Source organism: Gossypium arboreum, chromosome 3, assembly GCF_025698485.1.
Source record: "Gossypium arboreum isolate Shixiya-1 chromosome 3, ASM2569848v2, whole genome shotgun sequence".
NCBI classification, from domain to species: Eukaryota; Viridiplantae; Streptophyta; class Magnoliopsida; order Malvales; family Malvaceae; genus Gossypium; species Gossypium arboreum.
Window position 1 is genome coordinate 76117562 of NC_069072.1, and position 25158 is coordinate 76142719.

General features: G+C 32.7%; 1 long non-coding RNA gene across 1 annotated transcript; it reads left to right on the forward strand.

The window, feature by feature from the left end:
- Nucleotides 1-8233: 8233 nt before the first annotated feature.
- Nucleotides 8234-10033, forward strand: LOC128290484 (uncharacterized). Its single transcript, XR_008280342.1, has 2 exons — nt 8234-8342; nt 9838-10033. It is a non-coding gene; the product is annotated as an uncharacterized LOC128290484 (long non-coding RNA).
- Nucleotides 10034-25158: the final 15125 nt, after the last annotated feature.

The following is a 25158-nucleotide window of genomic DNA, read 5'->3' on the forward strand; positions in this document are numbered from 1 at the left end:
AGCTTCCATGATAAACAAGATTTTGAAATTAATAACGTTTTAAAGTAAATGCTTTTGATAGTGACGCAAGGTTTAAAATTATTTTCTAGATCACAAAAAGAGGCTAAATAATGTAATGCCCCGTACCCGACACCGTTTTCGGAGTCGAACACGAGGTGTTAACGGGCTTAATTCATTACTTAAACAGCTCATACAATTCATTTTAAAATTTCCAGACAAGTTGGCTAACTGCATCACAGTCGCTTTAAAAATCATATCTTGAGTTTCGAAACTCAAAATCCAATTCCGTAAATTTTTCCTAAAACTAGACTCATATATCTATCTAGTAATTTTTTTTCTAGAATTTTTGGTTGGGCCAATTAGTACAGTTTATTAGTTAAAGTTTCCCCTGTTTCAGGGGTCGACTACTCTGACGTCTGTGTATTACGAATTAGATATCTCCCTGTACAGAGCTTCAATGACTATTCCGTTTATCTCTAATAAAACTAGACTCAATAATGAATCTGTAAATGTAAAGCATGACTTCTAATTATCTTTGTAAAATTTATGGTGAATTTCCAAAGTCAGAATAGGGGATCCATAAATCGCTCTGGCCCTGTTTCACAAAAATTTAAACATCTCATAAAATATAGCTCATATACCTGTTTCACTTCTTCCATATGAAAATAGACTCATCAAGATTCGATTACATAACTTATTCATTATTTAATTCCATTTCTACTATTTTTAGTAATTTTTCAAATTCACGTCACTACTTCTATCTGAATCTATTTTATGGTAAATTTTACCTATTTCATGGTTTCCATGGATTAGCTAGTAATTTGACATACATAACACCAAATATGATCATGATTAGCCATTCCAATGGCTAATCATTACCAAGAATTTCCATACCACTCAATAACCATATCATAAGACCATATATACAAAATGATTATAATGCTATACATGCCATACTCAAAATATACAAGCCATTATGCCAAGATCGTATACGGATAGTGTGAGCGAGCCTCCGACTGTTCCCGATTTTCGATCTGGCTTTTCAAAACTACAAGGAATGAAAAGGAGGGAGTAAGCATAAATGCTTAGTAAGTTCACATGCAAATAGCAAGTAACATAACTATATAAGCAAACATAAAACATCATTTGCATAATCATCACCGAGACATTCATATCACATTTTCATTTATCATCTTACCATATTGTTGTTATATCGATTTTTCAACCCGAGGGTTAAGTACATACCTGTTCAAAGTACCCATTTCACAACACTTACGAATACATCCCTTTCATCTTGAGTATTCCTCCATTTCAGTAGAACTTTACCCGTTGAACACATCAGAATATAATTTGGATACATGGAAAGTTTGCACATAAGTGCCACATATGTAGCCAAGCTACCATGTAACCCGCCCATAAGTGAACTCGGACTCAACTCAACGAGCTCGGGCGTTCGCATCCATAAGTGAACTCGGACTCAACTCAACGAGCTCGGATGCCTAGTTACATCTCTCGAACTCGGACTCAACTCAACGAGTTCGGACATTCGCATCCATAAGTGAACTCGGACTCAACTCAACGAGTTCGGATGCCCAAATATCCTAGTGACATGTCACTTGTATCCTAATCCATTCCTAAGGTTCAACGGGACATTTTTCCCAATCATATGTCTCAACCATCTTCTATGGAATGTCGATACCGATACTCGGTAGTATTTCACATTTTCCAAGTATATCACATAATTTGACATATTATCAAACAATTGTCACAAGTATGATATTTCATAATAATTATTATATCATTTAAATAACATTAAAACATTTAAAACAATAACTATGTTACCAACATTACATATGAACTTACCTCGTATGCGAAAATGGCTACTTTTACCATTTCGTCCACAACTTGGTATTTTCTCCATTTTAGCCCGAATTTCAATTTTCCTTGCTAATCGAGCTTGGAAGCTTGAAAAACCCTAGCCATGGTTTCTCCTTGCTATATTCGGCCATGGGGTTGAAGATGAGCAAAATTGGCTTTTAATTTTGTATTTTAATTCATTTTACCCCTAAATGACCAAAATGCCCTTACTACTAAACTTTCCAAAAATTCCATCCATGTCCAATTTTTGTCCATAGACTTAGAAATTGGTAAAATTCTATTTAAGACCTCCTAATTAATATTTCAAAACAATTTCATACTAGAAACTTCTAGAATGCAAGTTTTGCAAATTATTCGATTTAGTCCCTAATTTCAATTTAAGCACTTTATGCATAAAATTTCTTCACGAAATTTTCACACAATCATGCAATCATATCATAAACCTTAAAATAATCATAAAATAATTTTTTCTATCTCGAATTTTGTGGTCACGAAACCACTATTCCGACTAGGCCCAAAATCAGGATATTACAAATAAACATTGGGCTTTTCAAACGATATCATGCTTTTCAAAAAACACTTCAATGTGACATCGCCAGATTCGGCCATAACGTCCAGGCCGGGTTTCGGGTGTTACAGTAATAGCCTAGTTTAGACCCTGGTCAGAACGGTGGTTTCAGGACCACAAATTCTAGTCAGAAAAATATTTTAAAATTTATTTTCTGTGTTTATTATGTGTGAATTTGAATGTGTGAAATATTCGTGATTTAATTTTGTCGTTTGAGTGTCTGATTAAATAAAAGGGCTTAATCGCATAAAACGAAAACTTGGTAGTTTAATGTGTGAGGACCAAATTGTTGTTGTCTTTATAATATGAAGCATTTATGATGTAATTAGGCCACTATTAATATAGATGGACGGCAATGGGCATAATATATGTGATAGTATAAAATTTTAACTAATGTTAAATATGTAAATTAAATGTTAAGTTAATATATGTTATAATATATCATAAAACATAAAAAATAAAGCCATTTTTGTGTTTATATCTTGTTCTTGCGAAAACAAAAGAAAAGAAAAAGGAAACTAGGGTTCGACCTGTAACATCCCAAAATACGGCCTAAATGGAACAGTGGTTGTGAAACCATGAATCTGAGATAGAAAAGTTTATTCCTATTAATTTTTATAATTTAACGACTGATTAGATGCATGTGTTAGAGTATCGATGGAAAATTTTATAGATAGCATGCTTACTTGGGCTTAATTGCAAAAGTTGATAAATATGAGTTTTAGACGCTAAAGGATTAAATTGAAGAGTATAATTGAAGTAGAGATCCTTAAATGGTAATTAGACTATTAGTTTTTCATGGAAAAAAATGGACATACATAGATAAAAATAACTAAAGTTTTAATGAAGGGTATTTTAGTCATTTGGCAATTAAAAGATTAAAAAAGGGAAAAAGATGGCAAAATGTGCCCATCTTCTTCATTAGGCTGAAATTTCAAGGGTTCTTCATAGCTAGGGTTTTGTCAAGCTTCCAAGCTTCATAGTAAGTGATTCCAAGCCCCATTTTTAATGTCCGTTACATTTTTGAAGTCTCGGTAACTTGATTTAGCTTATATTAGCAATAATTTAACCTAGGGTTCATATTTGGAAAAATACCCATAGGTGAAATGTGTTTATTTTGATGTTTTATGGTAGAATATGAAGCTTGAGATTATGTTAAACGACTTGAGCTAAGCAATTTTAAGCGAAAACGAGTAAAATGACATAATCGGTAAAAATACCTAATGGTTATAAGTACATGTTAGAGTGGGAATTTGATGTTGTTGTAGGTAAATGAATGATCAGCAAGTCATAAAACATAAGAATTAGGGATGAAGTTTCATTTCTGAGCCTTGGGGAAAAAGTGTAAATATGCAAAAGTTTAGGGCAAAATCATAATTTTGCCAAAGTTAGAGTTAAGGATTGTTTTGATAAATGTGAATATTAAATAAGTTAAATTTTCTATTATAGATCAAGAAGAACGAAATTCGGGGTTAGACCGACTAAAGAAAAAGGTTAAAGACTAAATCAAAATATTTGATCGTATTTTGTATCGAAGTAAGTTTGCGGTAAATAAATGCAATGTTTTATTATTTATAATTAATGATGTTATTTTTCAGCATCTATATATTTATTTTGCAAATTTATTCCTTAATGATTCAAGCAAGAATTGATAGAGAAATAATACTTAAAAGTCCCGGTTGAACCTTAGGAATGTGTAGGATACAAATGTCATGACATTAGGTTTAAGGATATCAAGTAAGACCATACAAAGGCATGGTATTGGTAAGTTTTACAAGGCAAGAAAATCATGTAAGACCATGTCAAGACATGGCATTGATAAACTACGATAAGGAAAAGATCCCATGTAAGACCATGTCAAGGCATGACAATGATGAGTTCATAAGGCAAGGATACCACATAAGACCATGTCAAGACATGGAAATGGTAAATTTAAAAAGGAAAGGTACCCGTGTATCCTTAGTATTCCAAGTGGCTCAACGGAAAATTTAAAGAGTGTGCCAAAGGGAAGGTAAGATAAGTCCATGTTTGAAAGGTTCAGGTTATCTTGATAATTCATTTAGAATGTTGTTATTTATTTACATGCAAACTTACTAAGCTTTATGCTTACTCCCTTTCTTTTCTCTCTTTTTTATAGTATTGCAAAGCCATCTTGAAAAATCTTTAAGGACATCAAAGATCTCTTCACACTATCAACGAGATATCTCAACATTTTGTGACTAGAAATACTTTAAGTTATGGCATGTATAGGGACTTGGCTATTTTGTGTGTATGTCCTTATGATATGATTAAAGAATGACATGTGAATACTTGGTAATGATTAGCTTATGATATAGCTAAACAAGAACATGTTTTGGTATTATGTATGCCTAAATGAGGTTTGATGCAAAGAAATTATGGAGTAAGAGTTGTCCATGGAACAGTTAGGAAATAACAACAGTGACGTGGTCTGAAAAATCACTAAAAATTTTAGAAATGGAATTCAATGGTGAATGAGATATATAATTAAAGCTTATTTAGTCTATTTTCATAGGGAAGAAACAGAGCAAGCAAAGGAAGTCTGTATTCTGAGATATTTAAATTTTTGTAAGACTGGTTCAGAGTGACTTTGTGATCCCCTGTTCCAACTTTGGAAAATCACTAGAAATTGTATAAAAAAAATTATAAGTCATAGTTTATATTTCTAAATTTCCTAGTGAGTCTATTTTTATTAGAAACAAACAGAAACATTATCTGAATTCTGTATAATGAGATAATCAATTTTTAGTGAAGAGAGGTCAGGTCAGCTGAACTGCGAAATAGGGGAACATTTAATGAATAAACAGTACTAATTGGCCAGACCAAAAATTCTGGAAAAATTATGGTAATAAGATTTATGAGTCTAGTTTTAGGGAAAAGTTAAGGATTTAAATTTTGAGTTTTGTAACCCGAGTTATAATTAATTTAGTGACTGTTACGCAGATAGATAGTTTTATTATAAATAGTGAAATAAATTGTTTTGATTTGTGTAAGTAATTGGAAAATTTTTAATGTTCCCAATTTGGTCCCGAACCATTCCAATTGCACGTTTTAGGGCCTTGAAGGCCCTTTTTAGGGATTTATTAGATGAATGTGAACGAATTAATTTTTAAAAGTAAAAAAACACTTATTCCCCGAACAAGTAAGATAAGTCTGGTAACTCCTCGAGCTCAACTCCAGTGACAGTCTCGGGTAAGGGATGTTACACGGCCTTTGAAAAGCTCAATCAAGATAAGTTCTAGCTCGGTTTTTGATAATTTTTACGTTTTTGAGATCGTTGCTAAGTTATCTACAAGACCCATGCTTGAATTTTTTATTTTGGTGAATATTTTGAGTTATGTCATTGTCAAAAGCTTGTAATTTTTGTTGTTTGATGGTAGAAAATAAAAGATATGTGATAGATTAACATGTTTTGTATTGGAATTTTTGATGATTTTGAGTAATCAGGACTAAATTGAAAAAATGATAAACTGAGGGACTAAAATGTGAAATAAATGAAATATATGGACTTGTATGAACATGAGTAAAATTCGGCCTAACATGGGTGTATTCAAATTTTGAATATTTTGTGTTTTTGCGAAATAAGGACTAAATTGTGAAAAATGTGAAATGTTTGGGGAAAAAGTGTAATTTGCCCATTTATATCTTTTTGGATGAATTTGATTGAATATTTGATTAAATAAGTTTAATTTATATTAATTTAGATCAAAAAAGAGAAAATTGGATTTGGATCGGGGGAAAACCAAAGTTGTCGACTAGCCGTCCTGTTCCGTTTTTCATCGTCCGAGGTAAGTTTATAAGCAAATAGACATACTTAATTTTAATTAAATGTGAATTATATATGTTGAATTGAAATATGTAAATATCTATATATAGTAGTTGAATGTGAATAAGCTTGGTAGAAATGTTTATGAATTCGTTTCGATCAAGTTACGACGTCCGAAAGCCCTGTATGAACCTTAGGAATAGCAAGGATACATATGTCATGACATAGGATTTTGATATGTGATGTGCGAGTAAGACCACGTTTTATACGTTGGCATCAATATGTGACTCCGATATATGTGTGCGAGTAAGACCCTGTCTGGGACAGTGGCATCGATATGTGATTACATATAAGACCACGTCTGGGACGTTGGCATTGTACGATATATGTGATTATCCGAGTGTCCTATCCAATTCTGAATGGTTCATCAGGCAACGATAGGTTGTGATCTAATGTGCAAAATGAGCTAATATGATCAGGTATGAATTGGTTTATTACCTACTTGAAATAAGGTAAGTAAGTTACTAATGTGAACATGTGCACCTTGTGAAGTATATTTGGCCATTGCTATGTATATGCATACGATATCATTTTATGATCAAGAGTATATGTATATGTGTTCACATAATGATATTTAGCTTTGAAATCTAATGATATTTTGTTAACATTTATATATGTGTATTTAGCCATAAGTAAATTTATATGCAAAAGTATATGTTATATGTGAAATCATAAGATTTTGGTTTAATATGATTATGTTGGAATAATTAGATTTACTTTAAATGAATTGTTCATGTCATTGAATAGTTTATTTTCTTGTGACTTACTAAGCTATAAAAGTTTACTCTGTGTAACACCCTAAATTTGGGCCTAGAAGTTTTGGGCCTTGAGCATGGGAGCGGTTGAAGGCAGCTTATAATATTTTGTTGTGCATGTAAATTTCATTAATGAAGACTTGTTTTAGCGGTTAAGTGTGCTGAGAAATGTTGGAGAAGTCCTGGGTTCCAACCTGGACTCTAGTAAAAATTTTGGTTTAAGGTGAATCAAACCCTGGGTGTAGTAGGTAGGCCTTAAGAATATTGTTGGAGAAATTGTGCCACAAAAAGCCTTGTGGTCTAGTGGCAAAGTAGCGCCACATAAGAGGCAGGAAGGTGGCGTCATAGAGTTGGCAAGGAGGTCCAAGGTTCGAAACTCATGGCAATCAAAGAGCAATTATTTTGCTAACAGGGGGCGGCAAGAGTTGGTGTTGAATTTAAACTCTGATGATGGAGGGATCCCATATCAGGAAGCTAACATAAGAGCGGATGCGAAGCTGGCTTTAAATAGAGAGAACCATGAGGAGAGTAAAGGTACCTTTCTTGGCTGATCCCTTTCGCTTTATGGCGTGCTCGTTTGGGTTGGGCGTCGACTAAAAGTGCTCGGAGCGCGGATTAACTCCAGTCTCCTACCAGGTGTGTATTTCTCACTACTCTAGCTGTAGGATGGCTACTTCGGGTCACGATGGGCCGAAAGGGGCCATGTGGGCCCAATGGGCCTACAGGTCGAATTGGATAAGTTGTTTGTGTAAATCCTGATTTTGGGCTTAGTCGGAACAGTGGTTTTAGGACCACAAATTCGATGAGGAAAATTTTATTTTTATTATATTTTTATGGCCTACGATTTCACGGAATGATTTTGTGAAAATTTCGTGCAAAAATTTTGACGTTTGGGCACTCAATTTGGTCAAAAGGACTAAATTGTAAAAAGTGCAAAAGTTGAGTTTTACATGTTAGAAGTGTTTAATTGTTATGAGTTTTTAAATCAAAGGTCCTTAAATGGTAATTAGACCATTTTGAAGTTTGTGGACAAAAATTGGACATGGATGGAATTTTTTTGAAAGTTTAGTAGTAAGGGCATTTTGGTCATTTGTATCTTAAATGAAATAAAATGGGAAAAATAACACAAAATGGTCATCTTCTCCATATGGAGGCCGAAATTAGCATGGGGGAAGCCATGGCTAGGGTTTTCAAGCTTTCCAAGCTCAATAATCAAGAGAAACGAGATTTAAGTCGTGATCGAGGGAAAAACAAAGTTTACAAGGAATAGGCCCGATTGCTAATATTTTGTATCGAGGTAAGTCCGTATGATAATAATAATGCAATGTTATGTTTGAATTATATTTCTTACTATTATTGCATATATTGTATGATTTAATATATTGGAAAATTTGATGGAATGGTGTTTATGATGTGGAAATATGACATGCAAGAATGTTACATGAAGTGCAAGAAAATGATGATACATGACAAGTGATTTATGAAATATGTGATTTATGTTATGTAAATTCTTAAAAGCTAAATTTCTATTTGAGTTGTGTCTTATTATACTATGAATGGACAATTGGTACTATGGATAGTGAGATCGACACTTCGAGTAAGTTTGTATATAAATAATCTATCGATTCTTTTTATGTTATTATATTTTGATATCATGTGAAATGTGGCTGCCTATCAAATGATTATTTGATGTAAATTATGAATTTAAATTGATTACGGACAATTTAGTAAAATGTTGAAAAGTGAGGAATTTCCCGGTTGAACCTTCGGAATGGTTAGGTACGTGTGTAGTACTAAGTGCAGGCTACTACGTGTACCGGATAATTGGTCGCATGTGTAGTACTAAGTGCAGGCTACTATGCGTACCAGATAGCTTCGGCTACAAGTGTGGAAATGAGAAAATGTGCAGCAATTGTGTATCTGTTATTATTCCGATGAGTTCAACGGGAAATCGATTAAGTGAAAATAAATGTGAAAGTGATTATGTGATGAACAAGTGCAAGTATATGTTTATTTGAATTTATGAGCAATATGCTCAATATTTGAGCGAACCTCGGTAAAATGGAAGGGATTAAGTGAAATTGTGCAAAAGTGAACTTTAGTAGTAAAACAGTGTTGGACAGCAACAGTGCATGAATTTGAAAATTTACCAAAAATTGTGTAAGTTGAATTAAATTTCAAATAAAATATGTAATTAAAGTTTATTGAGTCTATTTTCACATAAAAGAAACAGAGGAAGAAAAATAATTCCATATTATGTGATATTTGAATTCTTGTGAGACAGTGTCTGAATGAATTCGAGATCCCCTGTTCTGACTTGGAAAAATTGTTAAAAATTATAGAAAAATAATTTTTGGGTATAATTTATATTCGTAGAATCTTGGATGAGTCTACTTTTAATAAAAAAAAAACGATAACATCATCCGAGTTTTTTACTATGAGATAAATAAATTTTAGTGAAGAAAGGTCGAAGCTGTTAAACAGCAAAACAGGGGAGATTTTGAATAATAAACTGTACTTATTGGCTGGACTAAAAATTTTGAAAATTTTATGGTGGAAAGATATATGAGTCTAGTTTTTGGGAAAATTTACGGATCTTAATTTGGAGTAACATAACTCTAAATATAAATGATTTAGTGACTATTACTCAAGAAAATAGCTTAACCAGAACATGTGTAAATGTACAAATGAGTTAGTTTTATTGTGGGAAGCATGTTAGTAAATTGCTTATTATTATTTCATGTGAGCTTACCAAGCATAAAGCTTACCCCCCTCCTTTCCATTTCTTTTAGTGTTGTCAGGTTAGCTCAGGGTTGGAGACCGTCGGAGGCAACATCACACTATCAAGCCAACACCTTGACAGTATAAACACATATGCTAGATTTATCAAGTGAGTGGCATGTATAGGGACCTAATTTTATAACATGTGTTATTATTATTTGGCCAAATATATTGGTCTTTAGTGAGCTAATGATTCTGACTTATAAATCTAGCTATTTATGTTATGTTTGATATTGGTGAGATGCATATGCTTGGTTGTCATGCATGGTTGGTAATAAGTTGTTTAAGTTGTTTAATTGATGAATTAAGTTTAGTAACACTTCGTGCTTGACTCCAGATATGGTCTCGGGGATGAGGGCATTACAGTTTGATTGTGTAGTAAATATTGGACTAGGCTAGGTGAATCTCATATCTGTGGCTAGATTTGGGCTAAAAGGGCCACACGAGCGTGTGGGCCCATTTGGGCCGAGAATGGGCCTTAGGCCCATTCGTATTGTTATCCTTATTTAGAATACTTTATTTTACCAAATTACTGAAATACCCTCGACTTGTAAAATTACCAAAGTACCCTCGATTTACAGAATTACCCTTTTACCCTCGATTTGAAAAATTATTAAAATACCCATGTAGAGTAGAGTTACTGAAATACCCTTGTAGGGTAGAAATACCAGAATACCCCTGTAGGGTAGAATTACCGAGATACTCTTGTGGGGTAAAATTACCATTTTGCCCCTAGGGTGTAAAATGATTGTTTTGCCCTTGTGGGCAAGTGACTGACTTGGACTGTGTAGTTGACAGATTTGATTGTGAATATATGTTGGTGATATGAATGACTTGACTGTGATTGTTTGATTCAAATATGGGCATGACATTCTTCATACATGACATGTTGCATGGGTTGGGATTTTGTACGGAGGAAGATCTGATCTGTTAGGATCGCATGGTTGCTTGACGACTGTGGATCCACCGGTGGCTTTTAAGCCCAATATATGATTATTGATGACTCTGTGTCGATCATATTTACTCGAGGCTGTGTGTCGACTATATTACCGTCGCTGATGGCTATGTGCCTAACATGATACAACTACCAATGGCTTAAATCCAATTATTCTGATTATGGCTTTGCGCCAACCTACATATGGCTCTGTGCCAACCTGATTGTGGTTGTGTGCCAAACGTACTTGCCTAAGGCTATGTGCCAATATATGGTTATTGACGACTCTGTGTCGATCACATTTACCTAGGGCTGTGTGCCGTTTATGTTACTCTAGTTGATGGCTATGTGCCTAACATAATGCAGTTATCGATGGCTTTGTGCCACGTATTCTGTTAAGTGGCTTTGCCACATTATCTATTTTGGTGGCTATGCCACAAATATCTGTTCGTGGCTCGCCACAATATCTCAGATCCGGTGACTCGTCACAATATCTGCTCGCGCTATGTTGCAAATTCTGTGGTGTGTAGCGGATGGGTGGGTCGAGTTGTCTCCCCACATGGTGTAAGGTTGGTACGGGGGTGTATATGGCTGGATTGGGTTGGGATTGCATTCACATTATGATTCTAATTCTATTACCTGATATTGATTCTCGATTCATCACCTAATTCGATCATCGATTCGATTCGATTCTATCACCGATTTTGATTCGATTCACATTCGACATCGATTCGATTTTGTCACCTAATTCGATCTCGATTTTGATTCTAATTACATACTTTGATTCTCGATTCTGATTCTTATTTTGATTCTAGTTCTGATAATGTTTCTTATTCTGTAATGGGCTAAGGCCCATCTGGTACTGTCTGTTATAATGGGCTAATGCCCAATTGATACTGAAACTGTAAGTAGGGCTGGGGCCAGACTTTTAATTCTTTTATATGATTGACTCTTCCTTTTATATAGTAGGGGATTTCACACTAAGTTTTCGTAAACTCACCCCATTTATTAACCTCTCAGGTAATTTCCAACCTTAGACGGATCGGAGCTGCGAGGGGCTCAAAGGAAGCCATACACACTGTTTATGTTACAGTTTTGATTATTACTTTTAAATGTTTTTATGTGGGTTGTAGTAAAGCCGTTGTAATTTTCTGGATTTCAAGTTTATAATTTTATTTATTGTTCTTATAATTGCTAGTATTAGAACACGGTTTTCCAAAGCAACTACTGTTGTTCAAAACATCACGTTAAGAATGTTAAGAATGTTATTCAGCTGAGGTTTTCTAACAAGGTTTAAAAGGGGTATAAGTTTTTAATTATTAAGAAGGGTTTTTAATGGAAACATGGTTTTCAAAAAACACTTCAATGTGACATGTCAGATTCGAGCCAAACTTCCAGGCCAGGTTTGGGGTGTTACACTATGTGTGTGTATGTTTGTTTTTGTTTTATAGATTTTGGAGTCAAGTTACGAGCTTGAGGATCGTCGGTAAAGTCTATCACACTATCGACTGTCTTCGATATCTTTATAAGTGAACTTTTTAATCTATGGCATGTATAGGCTGGATTATGTTTTGAAATGTTGGATTTTGGTTATGTGTAATATAAGCCATGCGAAAATGGCTTAACTTTTATGTTTGAATTTGGTTATGTGTATAATGGTTTATGTTCATCTTGATTACAATGTTACATGAATACATAGTAATTGTGGTAGGTATTATATGCTTTGATAATGGTTGATGATTTTGGATGTACATGTGGTTGGTTCGGCTAAGGTTATGGATGAATAGAAGTATATGTGAATTTGGTTATCATATTGACATATTAGGATTTGTAATTTGTCTTGTGAATTGGTTTGGAGACAACAAAAGTTGTGCCTTTATAATCGGCTAGTGATGGGTAAAATATATACATATGCTTATGACATGTTGTTTGTGGTTTGGTATATAAAGGTCAAGTTGCTAGTGAAATGATTGATTATTATATGTACTATATATATGTGGTAGCAAATTGGCCTTAGTGTGTGGTTCATTTAATAAGCATGTGACTTGATAATGGTGTGACCGATTAAGCTTATAATTGATAACCGAATTAAAGGATTAGTTAATATGTTGAAACATGAAGTTTAGACTTGTTATTTTATATGCAAATTATGTATACAACGATATGTTAGTTGTGTTTAAAAGTTTGAATGTGGCTATAATTGTAACATCCCAATTTAGACCTAATCAGAACAGTGGTTTCGGGATTATGAATTCGAATCAGAAAAATATTTAAAAATTATTTTCTATGTTTATTATGTGTGAATCTATATCTGCGAAATTTTCATGATTTAATTTTGTCATTTAGGTATTCGATTAAATAAAAGGACTTAATCGCGTAAAAGGGAAATTTGGTGTTTATTTCTAAAAGGGACCTAATTGCTATTGGCTTCTTTAATGGGAACCTTTATGTTGTAAATAGTCCACTTACATATTAGTTGGATGGTATTAGGCTTATAATATAAAGTTTCTATAATAATTCATTAATAAATTAAACTTTAAGTTATAATATGTTATAATATATATCATAAAACATAAAATAAAGTTAACATATGTGTTATTATTATTGTTCTTGCCAAAACCAAATAAAAGAAAAAGAGACTAGGGTTCGGTTGCTTTCAAGCTCAATCAAGGTATGTGTTTAGCTCGATTTTTGATAATATCTACGTTTTTGAGATCGTTACTTCGAGTACTACAAGACCCATGCTTAAATTTTTGATTTTGGTGAATATTTTGAGTTACGCCATTGTTGAGAGCTTGTGATTTTTGTTGTTTGATGATGGATTATGAAAGATATGTTTTAGATTAACATGTTTTGTATTGGAGTTTTTTTATGATTAAAAATAATAATTTGAGGGACTAAAATGTGAAATAAATTATATATATGGATTTGTATGAGTGTGGGTAAAATTCGACCCAACATAGGTCTGTTGAAATTTTGTAAATTTTGTGTTTTGTGCAATAGGGACTAAATTGTAAAAAGTGAAAATGTCAGGAGTAAAATGGTAATTTTCCTATTTATGTGTTTTTGGACTAAATTGAATGAAAATATGTTTGAATGAGCTTAATTTGAATATGTTTAGATCAAGAACCAAAGAAATCAGATTTGGATCGGGGGAAAACGAAAGTTGTTGACTAGCTTCCCTGTTCCATTTTGTATTGTCCGAGGTAAGTTTAAAAGCAAATAGACGTACTTAATTTTAATTAAATGCTAAGTATATATGCTGAAATGAAATATATGAAAATATATATGCTACTGCCGAAAGTGTATAAGCTTAGTAACCATGTTCATGCATTCGTTTCGACCGAGTTGCGACGTCCAAAAGTCCCGTATGAACCTTAGGAATAGTTAGGATACATATGTCATGACATAGGGTTCTGATATATGTGTTCAAGTAAGACCATGGCATCAATATATGGCTCTGATATATGTGTGCGAGTAAGGCCTTGTCTGGGACAGTGGCATCGATATGTGGCTATATGTAAGACCACGTCTGTGACGTTGGCATTGTATGATATGTGTGATTATCCGAGTTTCCTATCCAATTTCGAATGGTTCATCGGACATAGATAAGTTGTGTTCAAATGTGTAAAATGAGCTAAATGGCCAGGTATGAATTAGCTTGTTATTACCTAAAATAAGGTAAGTGTATTCGGCCTTGGGATTATTATTGGAATGAGCCTTAAAATTATGAATGCATGATTATGTGTATTCGGTTACATAATTTACATATGTATATGAAATTATTTGTGACTCATGAGTTTGTGTGTTTGTGTGTATGTGAACTAGGTTGATAATGAATTATTTGGCTTTGGAAATTAAATGGTAATATGTTAATTTGGAGATATGAGCATTCGGTCAAGGTGACTTTTATGAATGAATATTTATATTTATAATGTGAACTTTATGTTGGGATTTAATTGTGTTAAGATGATTTACTTTGGCCTAATTTAATTAAGTTGATGACATTTTAAGTTGCTCATTTGCTTATGACTTACTAAGCTATAAAAAGCTTACTCTATGTATATTTGTGTCTCTGTTTATAGATCTTGGAGTCAAGCTACGAGCTCGGGGACTGTCAGCAAAGTTCATCATACTATCAGCTATTTTGGTACCTTTATAAGTTAAACTTGAATTATGGCATGTATAGGCTAGAATGTGTTTTGAAAAGTAGAACTTTGTTTTGTATAAAGGCCATGTGAAAATGGCTTATTTTCTATGCCTGAATTTGGTTTTGGTATAAATGTTGTTTAAGTCCATTTTGATTAATATGCTATGTGCCATGAATGATTATAATTTGTGATATGAGTTTGTATATTGAAGTTGGTTAATGATTTTGGATGAGGTAAGAAGAAATTGGTTGTAAGTATGTTTGGTTGTTTTGGATGTGTTTCATACTAATATATTTATATATGTGAATTTGATTACTATGTTTAGTCTTAGTCTTATATGTTTTTTTTAGTTAGTTGTAATGTTTAAAGAACTTAGTGTTGGTAATTCGGTGATGAAATCTTTTGGATGTGTCCGTGATTTTTAGTAATGTAATTCGGTTATGAAAGGTAATATGTAATAAAAATGTCCCATGAATGTTTTAGTCAATTATTTTGTATGCAATTAAATGTTAAGTGTGGTTTTAAAATTTAGGGTAAATACGCACAATATATATATGTGTTAGAAGCATGTTCGGCCATGTTGTATTGTACTAAAGATGCTTACGTGATTGCTTATTAAATTATGTAAAAAGTTTTTAATCGGTTATATTAAAAGCTTATGCAGAAATTGATACTCGTGATTAAATGACAGTCTGGGGATATAACAAGTTATGCATGTTTTTAATATTGAGTTGTTTTTTGTGGTTGAAATTGATTTAAGATAAAATGGTGAAATATGTTTGAGCTCGATAAAACATGTTGCATCTCTTATGTGATGGTTATTTATCAAACCATAACTATGACATACCTTAAAGCTTTATTCGATTATGTTTAGCTATCTCTATTAATATGTTATATATATTAAATGGGTGTATTGGATAACATTAATGTATGAATTATGAACTACATATAAATTAATATAGTAATGCCACATAAATAAATAAAAGGAAGGTATTGAAATTTGTTTTAAATGATGTTTAATTTTGTACATGCGCATGACTTATATAAGTAGGTTTGACATTCAATTAATGAAGTTATTAATTTGTTACATGTTCAGTATATGGCTAAATTGTTTGATAGATGTAGATTATGTTTTAAATTATGTCAGGCTGTGAATAATATGATTTTAAGATTGAATCTCTGATTTAGTTATGAGCATTGATGTAATTGAAAATTTCGAATTGTAATAGATTATGCATACTTGTATGAACTGTATTATTATCGGTTATGTCTCATAACCCTCATCCGACGACGGATATGGGTCAAAGGTGTTACAATAATGAATTGCGCTTGATTTGGTAATGAGTTGCTATTTGTGTTCGAAAATGGTTAAAGATAATTTGGTGAAATGTGCTTGAACTTGATAAAATATGTTAGCTTTTTATTATGTTTGGTCATACACTAAATCATAGATATGATTAGCCTTAATGCTTTAGTTAATTTGCTAAAGTACTTATATATTTATATATATAATTGAATGCTTGTTTTAACTTGCATTAATGTACAAAACATGTAAATTTCATATTGACTAATATATTAACGCGCATAAATGAATGAAAAGTTTAGTATTTTAATTTGTTTTATTTGATGTATAATTTGTTTTGGTATATGTTGGATTATGTTTTAATTATGTTATGTTATGATTTTAAGTTTCGATATTTGATTAAGTTACGAGTATTGATGTAATAAAATTTTGAATTGTAAAATGTAATACAATTTGTATGAACTGTGATATGATCGGTAATGCCTCATAATCCTAATTCGGCGACAGATACAGGTTAGGAGTGTTACAGTTAATGGATGATAATGGTTTGGCATGTAGTGAAATAATTAATATTCATTAAGGTTAATTTGGTAAATTGGTAATTAATGATAATTATAATAAAACAAACTATGTATCATCTTTATTTTCATCTCTTGTAACCCATTAGGGCTTAGGAAGCCATTTTTTATGCTCAAGCTTTCGGCAAGCTCATCCTTGTCTAATTGGTATGTTTTTTGTCCCTTTTTTTTATTGATTTCTACATTTTTGAGATCATTGCAGCTAGGTTTAGCTAGCCTAGGGACTATTTTGCAAAACTGTTAAAAATTTTGAGAGTTTCCATTGTTGATTCTATGTGTTCTTTGATGTTTACTGTTGAAATATGAAAGTTTGATGATAGATTTTCATGAAAGTTTGATGATTAATGTTGAAATAAGAAAGTTTGATGATAGATTTTCATGTTTTGTAAAGTAATTTTTAATGAAAATGAATAATAGGGATTAAATTGTGAAATGTGCAAATTGTGTGGTTGAAATGTGAAATAAATGAAAGTTTTGGGCTGCTAAGGACCTATAAATAATTTGGCCAAGCTTAGGTTTATTCAAATTATGTGAATTTTGTGTTTTGTGAAATAAGGATTAAATTGTTAAAAGTTTGAAAGTTTAGGGGCTAATGTGCAAATAGGCCTAAATGTATGTTTTGGACTAAATTGAATGAATGGTTGATTAAATAAGTTAATTTTAATTATTTTTAGATCAAGAAAAGAGGAATTCAGACTTAGATCGGGGAAAAAGCAAAGTAATTGAATAGTCGGTCCGTTTTGTTATTTCCGCATAGGAGGTAAGTTCGTATAATTTAACTTAAATGTGTATCTATTTATTTGATGGATGAAATTGAGATAGTATTTATTATAATAGATAAATGTGGAGATATTAAATTTAATGTACGGTTGAGTAAACGAGATGCTGAATAAGACCATAGCTAGGCTATGGCAAATCGGATAATAAGACCATAACTGGGTTATGGCATGTGAATGTAAGACCACAGTAGGGCCTTGGCAATGTATGTGTAAGACCATAATTGGACTATGGCATCAAAAAATCAAAGTATTTGTATCGTAAGCATTTATAAGCCAGACTGGGTTGATAAGAGAATTGTTGAGAAATAGATAAGTATCGGTACAGGTATGTACGAAACTTATGAGTTATGATATGGATAAACTTTATGTTAGCTCATTGTTTGATGCTTTAAATGTTAATTATGTTATCCATTTTGAAATGTTAATGAATATTGTGATTATTTCACATTTACATACAAACTTACTAAGCTTTATAGCTTACTTTGTTTAATTTTCAATGATTTATAGTTTTACGAAGCTAGCTCGGATCCGTGGATTGTCAGAGACTTCATCGCACTATCGGACATCTATTTGGTACTTTTGAGTTGTGTAAATATGGTATATGGCATGCATAGGCTTGTGTCATTTTGGTATGTTTGATGAACATGTAATTAGGCCATTTGAGTTGGCTTGTGATGATGAATTTGTTAATGTATAAAGATGTGTAAATGGCTTTGTTTTGAGTTCGGTAATTAACCTATATTGAGTAAATGAGGTTGAATTAATAATGTATGTTTTGAATGGTTTAACTAAATGAAATATATATGTGAATTATGTATAGTAAGGCAAGTTAAATTGATAGGTATTTGAATAAGTAAATGGCATTGAATTGAGTATTGAATTGATTGAAATGGATATAGTATGATTATGTATTGGTTGATGACTTTTGGCTACATATTTGTGTCTTAAAATGATACCAATTGATCTTGTATAGGTATGTGCAAAATAGGTGGCAAAATGGCTTGGTAATGGCCTATTTTTGTCCACACGGGTAGAGACACGGGCATGTTTCTCAGCCGTTTGTGACACACAGTCATGTTACACGGCCGTGTGTCCCCTGGTGTTGATTTTGAAAACAAGTCTGTGTGCTCAACACAGCCTCAGACATGGGCGTATATGGCCATTTTTAGGGCACACGACCTATCCACACGGGCATGTCTGTTGGCTGTGTAACCCCAGTCAGAGAGTTACACGGGGTCGGACACGAGCTGGGACACGACCATATGCTCCCATTTCAAATTTCCACACAGCTTGTGACACGGACGTGTCTGGTGGCCGTGTGAGACACATGGCCTTACCACACAGGTGTGTGTCCCCTTTTTTGATAAATTTTTCAAAGCTTCGTAAAACCTTCATAAGTTATCGGTTTAGTCCCGAACCACTCCCAAAGCATGATTAAGGCCTCATAGGCTCGTATAAGGGATAAATAGATTGTATGAAATTTTTGAATGATGATTCTATAAAATGAATGAATGTATGAGAAAAGTATGTTTATATCTATTGTAAGCCAGGTAATGCTCCGAAACCCTATTCTAGCATTGACTACGGGTGAGGATGTTACATTGGTATATTAAGTATATGGCATGTATAGGGATTTTGAGTCATTTTAGATATGTTTTGGTAGTGATATTAGCCATTTGAATTGGCTTGTAAATGCTTATGTTTTGTTTTGTAAATGTAGCCATGAGAGTTGGCTTAATTTGTTGAATTTGGTTATGTGCATATTTGTGCATATATGTTGATGTTTGATTTCATGGATGGATATGGGAATATGATGAGGCTTGTGGTTATTGATAATATATATGTTAAATGGTTGATATTAGATATGAATTATAATTGTGAATTGGTTCAAAATGTATATGTTCGGCAAAGGTTAAGTTTGTAACACCCCTAACCCGTATCCGTCACCGGAATGGGTTACAAGGTATTACTAGAAGAGACATAGTTTTTTTTCTTTTTACTAAACCATTTATAACATATAAATCAATTTGTAACTAATATTAAATCATAAACAATAAAATCAACTATAAAATTTTGCACAAATAATAAGCGTATATAAAAGTCTTTATAAATTAATTACTAAATCAATTAATATAAGCATGAAATATCAAAGAGCACAAAAACCAAAATTTGCATACAAACATTAAAACCTTATAAAACTAAAATCAATATTCAGTTGGTCACTTTTATAATCATTAGCCGATTTCCAACATTTTTGATATATACTTATAACAAGCAATAATCACATTTAACTATACACATACATATATCATAACCGAATATGCCAAACACATCCAAAAATTTAGACCACATCATTTAATGAAAACATGACACCATATTTATCAAATGAACTATTCATAGGTAGCTCACAAAGAATTATTCATATATCTTAACACATAACCGAATAACCATACTTCATTTACAGATATTTAACTAACACACACACACACACACACACACACACACACACACACACACGCACACTGTAATATCCTGATTTTGGGCCTAGTCGGAATAGTGGTTTCGTGACCACAAAATCCGAGATATAAATAATTATTTTATGATTATTTTAAGGTCTATGATATGATTGCATGATTGTGTGAAAATTTCGTGAAGAAATTTTATGCATAAAGTGCTTAATTTGAAATTTGGGACTAAATTGAATAAATTGCAAAACTTGTGTTCTAGAAGTATTTTGCATAAAATTGAATTAGATTATTAATTAGAGGTCCTTAAAGAGTAATTTTACCAATTTCTAAGTCTATGGACAAAAAATTGGACATGGATGGAATTTTTGGAAAGTCTAGTAGTAAGGGCATTTTGGTCATTTAGGGTAAAATGAATTAAAATACAAAATTAAAGCCAATTTTGCTAATCTTCAACCCCATGGCGAATATAGCAAGGAGAAACCATGGATAGGGTTTTTCAAGCTTCAAGCTCGATTGTAAGTCCGTTCTAGCCTCGCTTTTAATGATTTTTACGCTTTTGGAGTCCCTAGCTCGATTTAGCTTATGCTAGCAATAATTTAACCTAGGGTTTATATTTGGAAAAATACCCATAGGTGAAATTTGTGTATTTTGGTGTTTATGATAGAATATGAGGTTTTAAATTATGTTAGACAACTTGTGCTACTCGGTTTTAAGTGAAAACGAGCAAAAGGGCTTAATCAGAAAAATACCTAATAGTCATAAGTACATGTTAGAGTGAGAATTTGATGTTGCCATTGAAGGAAAAATGATCAGAATGTCATAAAACATAAGAAAATAGGCTGAATTTTAATTTACGAGCTTTGGGGAAAAAGTGTAAATATGCAAAAGTTTAGGGGCAAATTGTAATTTTTCCAAAATATGATTTTGGGTCAATTTGAATAATGTGAGTCCTAATTAGACTATATTTTAAATGATAGAGCAAGGAAACTTGAAATTGGGCTAAAATGGGGAAAATACCAAGTTGTGGACGAAATGGTAAAATAGCCATTTTCGCATACGAGGTAAGTTCATATGTAAATGTTGGTAACATAGTTATTATTTTAAATGTTTTAATGTTTTTTAAATGATATGATAATTATTATGAAATATTATACTTGTGATAATTGTTTGATAATATGTCAAATTATGTGATATACTTGGAAAATGTGAAATACTACCGAGTATCAGTATCGGCATTCCGTAGAAGATGGTTGAGACACATGATTGGGAAAAGGTCCGTTGAACCTCGTGAATGGATTAGGATACAAGTGACATGTCACTGGGATATTTGGGCATCCGAACTCGTTGAGTTGAGTCCGAGTTCACTTATAGATGCGAAGGCGTCTGAACTCGTTGAGTTGAGTCCGAGTTCGTGAGATGTAACTAGGCATCCGAACTCGTTGAGTTGAGTCCGAGTTCACTTATGGATGCAAACGCTCGAGCTTGTTGAGTTGAGTCCGAGTTCACTTATGGGCGGGTAACATGGTAGCTTGGCTACATATGTGGCACTTATGTGCAAACTTTCCATGTATCCGAATTATATTCCGATGTGTTCAACGGGTAAAGTTCTACTCAAATGGAGGAATACTCAAGATGAAAGGGACGTATTGGTAAGTGTTGTGAAATGGATACTTTGAACAGGTATGTACTTAACCCTCGGGTTGAAAACTCGATATAACAACAATATGGTAAGATGATAAATGAAAAGGTGATATGAATGTCTTGGTGATGATTATGCAAATGATGTTTTATGTTTGCTTATATGGTTATGTTACTTGCTATTTGCATGTGAGCTTACTAAGCTTTTATGCTTACTCCTCCTTTTCATTCCTTGTAGTGTTGACAAGCCAGCTCGAAATCGGAAACGGTCGGAGGCACGCCACACTATCCGTATACCATCTTGGCATAATGGCTTGTATATTTTGAGTATGGCATGTATAGCATTATAATCATTTTATATGTATGGTCTTATGATATGGTTATTGAGTGGTATGGAAATAGAAATGCTTGGTAATGATTAGCCATTGGAATGGCTAATCATGATCATATTTGGTATTATGTATGTCAAATTGCTAGCTAATCCATGGAAACCATGAAATAGGTAAAATTTACCATAAAATAGATTTAGACAAGCAGCAGTGACGTGAGTTTGAAAAATCACTAAAAATAGTAGAAATGGAATTAAATAATGAATAAGTTATGGAATCGAAGCTTGATGAGTCTATTTTCATATGGAATAAGCGAAATGTATATGAGCTATATTTTATGAGATGTTTAAATTTTTGTGAAACAGGGCGAGCGATTTCTGGATCCCCGTTAACCATAAATTTTACAAAGATAATTAGAAGTCACGCTTTATATGTACAGATTCCTTGTTGAGTCTAGTTTTATTAGAGACAAACGGCATAGTCATTGAAGGTCTGTATAGGGAGATATCTAATTCGTAATACAGAGGTCGAGTAGTTGAACCTCAAACAGGGAGACTTTAACTAATAAACTGTACTAATTGGCCCAACCAAAATTCTAGAAAAAATTAGTAGATATATATATGAGTTTAGTTTCAGGAAAAATTTACGGAATTGGATTTCGAGTTTCAGAACTCGAGATATGATTTTTAAAGCGATCGTGATGCGCTTAGCCACTTTGTCCGGAAATTTTAAAATGAATTGTATGAGCTGTTTAATTAATGAATTAAGTCCGTTAACACCTCGTGTTTGACTCCTAAACGGTCTCGTGCACGGGTGTTACATTTAGTGGTATCAGAGCAGGTTTAGTCGGTTCTCGGACTAACCTAGCATGTGTAAAAGTTTAGCTATACATGCCATCGATCTGTGATAGTGTGATGTCTTCCGACGCGTATGAGTACCGCCTTATTTAGACAGGTACTCTCCAACCGAAATGTGCCGACCATGTTCAATGTTATGTGAAGATATTTGAGTAAAATTATGATTATGATAAGTCTCGATTCGAGAAAAGTATGAATAAAGGTTTATGATACATATGTGATAATATGTGAGATGAAAGTTCATGTTGTGATAAATATTCATATTTGCTTAATGCTCATATGATGTAGTGTATGTAGCTTACTTGATAAGATGAACGGAATAAATAAAAAGTAGTAGAGGTATGAATAAAGGTCATAATATCATAATACTGAATGAAAATGTCCTTGTCTTGATTGGACGTTGAATGTTGATGAATGTTAATGATATACAATTTTTTATGAGATAAAGGATTATAATGAAATGAACTTATCTATGTTAAATTGTTGGACCGAATTGTATGATTGTAATGATATGTACATGATGATGCACGAAATGAAAGTTGTGATTGTGATGCAAATATTTATGTTTGTTTGGCCTTATATAATGTCATGAGCATGAATTAATTTAATTAAATGAATGGATAAGTAAAGCTATCTAGAAAACATAGAATGTATGCATAAGTATATTGTCTAAATAGGACAATAGGAAAATTGGTGTAAGCCAACATGAATGAATGACATGATTTTGATGATGTTACTATGATGATGGAAGTTGTGTCATATGTGTATGTATAAGAAAGTCGAGTCGAGGTCCTACAACCCTCCCCTTACCAAAGTGGTACTTATAATGGAATTTCATGAGATTTGTATTGAATAAGTTTTCGGTTGAGAACCCAAAGAGTTCAAAGGATAGAATAATTATAAGTATGATCCGAGATTGAAAATGAGCTGATAAGTAAAGTCGAGCCGAAAGTATCGATTGATATAAAGATTATTGGAATTATGCATCGTCCCGAGTTAGAGAAGGAATTCTCTTTGGTAAATCGAAATTTATTCGAACCCACATTCTTTAGTGAATGATTTAATATGAAATTTGTGATGGCGAGAACTAGTTGGGGAAATGATATTTCAAATGTGAATTATCTAAGTGTGACATTATGACCGGACAGATTTAGCGATCTCTTTTGAGATGTTCTATGTGTTCACCCGTTCTCGTAAATATTTCTATGGCTATTGATCTTCTCAAGAAATTCTTGTTATATGGGAATGTCTTCTAATTTGGTGTTGGATGAAAGCATTGGTAGTCCGATGGTTTATAATTTATATTGCTCTATTTCATCGGGTATTCTATTTCATTTCGTCGATAAGAATTGATGAGAGAATTCATATGATATTATGATTCTGCTTTTCTACTTGATGCTTCATCCGATATATATGTATGGGAAGATATATTGATCTTGTTATATTTGATTTCATGGGATTAAATAATGTTTTCTTTTGGACTTTCTTTCTTTGAAGAATTATCGTAGTATTCTGTATTTTCTCTATGAATTTGGTTTTCGATTCTTGACATAGTATCGTATCTTGGGTTTCTTTATCCTGGATCTCTTTATTCGGATTTCTTTATTCGGGTTTCTCTATCTTGGATTTCTTTATTCGGTTTTCTTGTTATCTTTGTTCATAATTTGTCAATTATGACTCATGTTCAAGTCGTTCTTCACTCGTGATAATCATGTCAAATATGACTATACTTCTAATTTGATCTTGGTAATGTGGTGATTTTAGTATTGGGATTTTTTCTAATCTCGTGTAAGGATTTGACATCAAGAAAGGCATAGGTGATAAAAGCGCGAGTTTTAGTCGGTATGGTAAATTATTTATTTGAAAGATTTCATGTGACAATTATGTCGGGATTATTTTCCCAAGTTTGATAATAGAATTTCATTTTGTATGATCAAAGAGTAAATAGTTTGAACGAGAAGTCTATATTTATTAGAAAGAGTTGAATATTAGTTTAAGTCACTACGAATGATAAGGTTTCCATCTTGTGAAAGCTGAAAAGTTTATTACATGTTGATAGAGTTTGGATAGATGAGAATATTGGTAACCGAAGCGTCTGAACTAGACTAGTCTACATTGAGCAAAGACTTCCTGACTTTCAGTAATGTATTGTTGTATGAATTGTGATGTGTTTCAAGACAGTGAGGTAATGTGATAGTTTAGAGCATCCGATGTTACATAAAATAGGAGTTGTTAAAGGGGTTAAAGCCGAGCATTGGGATCTATCAAAATTATCCTTGTCAATGTTGATATTGG